Source organism: Mastigoproctus giganteus, chromosome 11 (genome assembly GCF_048544385.1).
Source record: "Mastigoproctus giganteus isolate SK-2022 chromosome 11, ASM4854438v1, whole genome shotgun sequence".
Lineage (NCBI taxonomy): Eukaryota > Metazoa > Arthropoda > Arachnida > Uropygi > Thelyphonidae > Mastigoproctus > Mastigoproctus giganteus.
Window position 1 is genome coordinate 48,570,300 of NC_143585.1, and position 5,872 is coordinate 48,576,171.

General features: G+C 36.2%; 1 pseudogene; it reads right to left on the minus strand.

The window, feature by feature from the left end:
* Nucleotides 1-2,648: 2,648 nt before the first annotated feature.
* LOC150077987 (phosphatidylinositol 3,4,5-trisphosphate 3-phosphatase and dual-specificity protein phosphatase PTEN-like) lies at nucleotides 2,649-3,501 on the minus strand (annotated as a pseudogene).
* Between the last annotated feature and the right edge of the window lie 2,371 nt (nucleotides 3,502-5,872).

The window sequence follows — 5,872 nt, forward strand, 5'->3', positions numbered from 1 at the left end:
CAGAGAATCTGATGAAACATCAATAACAATCAATAACCACTAGTACAGAAACAAGATAAACGGTCGTGCAACTCGACAATTACTGGTACCTGCCTTGAAAATCTAATCAATTTATACCTGAATTGTATTCGTTCAAACTTTGAAAAAAATCTTCACACTTGTATTATGCGGAACAATTTCAACTTTTAGAATAGCACATTAATTAGAAGAGAGAGAGAGAGTTACCCTAATATCACTTAAAAGATTCTTTGCTTGTTTTTCTAATACTTACAGGAATCGCATCTTCTGGAAGTGTGGTGATGAATTGTAGAATGAATGAAGTACCATCGTTTAACATTTTAATCGTACAGGTTTGACCTCCACTCGTGCATGTCGGATTTGACGACTGCAAGGGTGTGTCACTGTCTAGTGAGGAGAGGAGATACATTCCGGTATCCGCTGTCCATCCGACTAAAGAATCGGCAAAGCCTGTTATTCCATAGATTCCATCTAAAATATAAATTAAATACAAAATTATAAAGGTGTTTTTTTCATCAAACAACAATCAGTACTTTTTGTTAACTTTGGCATTGTGTCAAATATAATGGAGAACATAAAAGAATACTGTGAAATATTCTAAAATATATTAGTCAATTATTGCAAAAAGCGGATTGAAGAATGCAAGTTTTTGTATCATAAACGTTTTTGGAACATATTCTAAAATGGGGAAATGAAATGTTTGTTTATTTGGATTGCCTGTAGTCAATTCAGCCTTTAGCGACCCAAATACGCCTGTAGTTTAAGGCATATTTTTCGTTGTCTCTCTCTGTATAAACACAAAAGGTGTGACGGCCTTTCTCACTTTTAAAATTTAATAATTTGGAAACAATAGATTGCATCGAAAAATGATTTTTTGAATTGTAAACAATATGGTTTATTTTGATAAATTAAACATTTAGAAAAATGAACGCAAAGTCAAATTGTTTTACCAATATTCACAGAAGATAAAATCTCCATTTATACCATTATTTTCTAAGAAGCAATCAAGATGGTGCAAAATCTACATAGTGTTTAGGATCAGGCGCCACCTGTGGTTTCCAACATCTGCGCGGAATATAAACTGTGAAAAAATACAGTACTGCTGTAAATGCCAGTAAAGTGCTGTATTGAGTGTGTAGTATTCTGTAGGGTTGTGTAGTTGCAATCAGTGAAAGTTTTACGTGCATGCCTGATGCAATGCCCATAACAACAGCAGTGCTAGGGGTTAAAGTTTAATCAATTTATACCTGATTCGAATTCATTCAAATTCTGAAACAAATCTTCACATTTGTTTCACTTCCTGATATTTGGCCGTAGACCTCCTAGTGGGACTTCTTGTTGCCCACACACACACACACACCGCTAGGAGGTTGCCAGGTAGCACATTATTCTCTGGCTTGTCTCCGCCAGGGTCACCTAAGCTTCTGGATGGAGACAACAAAAAAATAAAAAATAAATAATAATAAAATAATTAAATAATTAGAAATAAATAAAAAAAAGTGAATGGAGTGAAATTCCACTAGACAGGAGGTTGGGATTATGATGAGTGAAAGAACGCTGGGCAAGGGAACCCGGTGTGTGATCACCAAGACACTCGGCGCCGAAGTTCCGCTTGAATGTTCATTTAGGTGGTTCAGACGTTGAGTCTGGATGTCTAATCTGGTGGTTGTCCATTTTCCAATTGTCCAGAATAGCATTTCTACGGTTAAGGTAAGTCCACCAGAGTTCTTCGCTTATCAAAGCGGTCCTTTGCGATGAGATAGAAAGCATTGTATTCCTGTTCGCTGTCCAGTTGGTGATGCTCCTGATCCCAGTGGATGTTAGTCTACATTGTAATAAGGGTGGATCGGAGCTCTTTGTAGAGCTGGCAGTCGTACATGAGGTGCTGCCAGCTCTCTAATCTGTCATAGGGGTAGCAGAGATCTTCTTCCACGCCATGTAATGAGAGCCTGGCTTTTAGAGATCTGTGTCATTTGAACAGTTACGTGGGTAAAGACCACGCAAGTAATAGGGGAGCAGCTTCGGTAGACTCTGTGGACATCTAGGATGAATTTTTATGGTTATTGTCCCATTTGGGGAATTAGTCCATCTGGTTTCCAATAGCTGCTGCAGGTGTGTAAGGAGTCGTCTTTTCTCGGCTTTTTTATTGATAGTTAGGTCAGTGTCTTTGGTATTCCTTTCGCTAGGTGATACATCATTCTGCGCCGTATTATTTCTAAGTCCAAGGCTAGAACCCTGGCAAAAACGTGTAGTGCATTTATACTCACCGTGCGGTAGCACAGGTAATGGTAAGCATGATAAACATTTGTGTTAATTCGACAATTCTTCTGTTGACGCCGGTGGTTGCTTTTGTGTACCACGCTCCGGCGGCGTAAGTGATGATGGGTATGAAGATTGCTTCATAATAGAAAGACAGAGTAAGTCAATTGAGGCCCGCAATCATCGCGGGAGGCCCTGGCTTACAGGGCGGTGTAATTTCTGATCTTTGATCGGAAGTACTTCAGAGGCGCTTGCAAGCAGAGTTTCGAGGACGACTCCTAGGTACTTCAGCTGTTTTGAGAGTTTGATGGTGGGATCTATCTTGATTTGTACAACTATTTGTCCTCACATCTCACATCTTCTGGAGTTTTTTATTCAGAACATACAAAATAGGTATTAAACCAAAATTGAAACAATTTTTTTTCTTTGCTTTCATTTTTTGATTATTATAAAATTATATTCTAATATCTCCACAAACTGGTAGTATATGTGGAATTTTGGAATATAGGAACTTTGAGCCTTTTTTCACTTCTATCATAGAACAGGAATAGAGCTTGGCTTTGAGATGGTAGAACACAAAGTATGGGCTACATGTATTTCCATTAAAAGTAGGTACTGGCTCTAAAAGAAGTGAAGTAAGAATAAATGTCACTGGTTTGTACTCTAAATAAATTTTTCTTTATTAGTTCACCATAATAATCAACATATCTACTCTGACTTTGTATCGTCACTCCATTCTGATCACGAGTCCGAGCTTCTCCATAATACTTAAGGGCTTCTTCTGCCGTTTCACATATCTGTTTATGCAACATATATGCACATATCATCACTCCTGTCCGACCTTTTCCAGCTTTACAGTGAATTGCAACAACATTCTGCGTATCTTCTGAAAGCCATCTGTCTACATCTTCGCAAAATGGCTTCATTAATTCTAATCTTGGTGGGTTGTGATCTTCAAATGGATATTGAGCAACACGCTAATGAAATTTGCTTGGGTCATAATGCCTTTCCGAACACAAATTATAAATTTTGTAATGATCCTTGTGCTTTTCGTCTAAAAATTGAACGACATCATCAATATGATTCCTGCAGATGCCCTTTAATTTTTCTGCTGGAAAGCCCATTGTTATAATATTGTTAAAAATATGTCATATTTAGGTCATAACCTTCGTCCTGGTACCGCCTATTTTTTTTACTGACAAGTCCTCTGAATTTCGACGACATCATTGTGTAAACTGATGTCAGGTATTGTGATTTTTTTTTTTTCAAACTGTCTCAGGTTTTATATTTACTAAAAATATTAAAGAAAGAAAAGATTCCATTGGTCATCATAGTTAAATATTATGATCACCTGATATCTTTGCTTCCACTCAAGGTATATACAAATGCATTTTCTGAAGCTTTTGTTTTATTAATGCCGTATAATTTATTTTACAGTTTCTTATTTTGAAACCTATCGCTGTGATTGTACTACATTTTATATTGTACACGCTGCATTAAACATCAGTGGTATATAAAATGGAAATAACTCCGTACATAATTCCCTACATAGTATTACAAGAAAATAATTCTGTACATAGCAGTTATAAGCTGGAACGTGGTTACTCAAATCGCATATACTTTCGTTCTGACCACTCTGCTACGATGCCAACCGAAAACCAACTACAAGAGACGTTGAGGAAAAGGTGGTCTCTGCTTCTGTAAGACGTAAAACAACGCTAAATTCAATGATTCGCACGTGAAACGAGAGGCTGTAGCAGCCGTACACTATATAGTTCAGTTCTCACCCTGTGTAATTTTAGACCATCCTGGGCAACAGCTGATTATAATTACGATATATCTAAACAGTGGAAATGACCTAAGTTCGAAAACTGTCAATGAGGCTAACGATTCATACCACTATTTATTTATTTATTTTTTTTTTGGAGTAGCTGAATTTGATTAGAGAGTATCACGGATCTCAAGAGAGAGAGCAAGGTGTTTTTTCTCCCCGAAGCATGGAGATTTAGTCCAGAAAACCGGAAACTAACCAAACATTATATGCTCACTCCTCATAGCCTTAGTCGCTTTTGAACATTACATACACCTAGCCGATCTATCCGTACAGTTGTTGAGAATTTCTCACATATAAAGTGTAAAACAAGGAAACATTTTCATATGAAAAAGAAATGTCACAAAACTTCAGTAAAATGGAAGGAAAAACCAACTATGTTTCCTAGATAATTAAAATATTAAATGCAAAGGGATGTGGAAGAAATTTGAACAAAAATATATAACACTTAATCTCTAAAATTAAAATTATTTGGAACAAAAACACTCTTAGTACAGAAACGAACTTAAAAGGCTTAAACATATTTCATTTCAGATAATTACTTTTGTTACTTACTTGCTTCGATTGTCTGATTCAAAAGGTCGCCCAACGAAGCTGTAATCGGCCAGGTTTCCAAAGCGTTATCGACCGTATTAATGCTCCACTTGGCAATATCGGTGACTAAGTGATAATAGAAAGCAAAGTAAGGTGAATGGACTTCTACTTTAGAGGGAATTTCATAAAAATCATATGCTAAAAATTATATCAAATAATTCATTTCGATCGTAGTGTTTCTTGATAATTCAAACAATTATAAAAATAAACTTCCCGATTTAATTTTTATTTTATTCAGATATCAAACACTCGAAATTTTATATAGTAGATATTAAAAATAAATATAAAAAATCTGGTATCAAATTGGTTTAACATTTCCTTGTGAAATTGTTAAAACGATGGAGAGAGAGAGGATGAGCCGTGATCCAATAATAATAACAAGTGTCATCCCAAAAGATAAAGCACAATGAGGATTCGTCTTCCTCTTAATTTTACCATTAGCCAGCTGGTAGCTGATTGCTGGAACAAACTTTCATCTGTTTTTGTGCAACTGCATATCTTAAAAAAATTCAAGCAAGAACTAGATAATTTATGGAGGAAAAAGTTCGGTAAAATGGGACTTTTTCTCTCTTTTTTTGGTTTTGATATTTGGTTTTGATATAATTGATACTGTACACGATTGCTTTCTGGAATCATTTTTCACTACTAACACTAATGAGTGCAATGCTCTCCGAACCATTCTTATACGATTTCGTCATGATGCGCTGTTGCACTCTCATCCGTAGTGTGATCATCACCATGGTGATAAAAGTGTAATGTTGCGGGATGCACTGAATCTAATGCAAAATTCAAGCCTTTCATTTGCTTTCCAGTTAAGGACGCCACTACCCTTTTTGGTTGATGGTACCACTAACTAGCCATTAACAGCAACAGTTCGTTTCCCTCTCAGTGACTCCGCCTGCAGTTCTAGGTAAGTTCTCTTTTATCTTTTAATATTAAACTGTTTTACCACTGTACTATCACAAATACCGCCGAAAATATTGGGTGTCGCTGTGTCGGAGCACGGCCGGAGAGGTTTTACGTGAATTACGTCAAGACAGCGGATTTTATATGGGTTTGGAAGAGTAAATAAATGAAAACAAGTTTAATAATCGATTACAATATTATTTATCATAGGTTTATGATAAGAAAAATAAGATACAAAGGATAGACAAGACACATCCAAGTTTC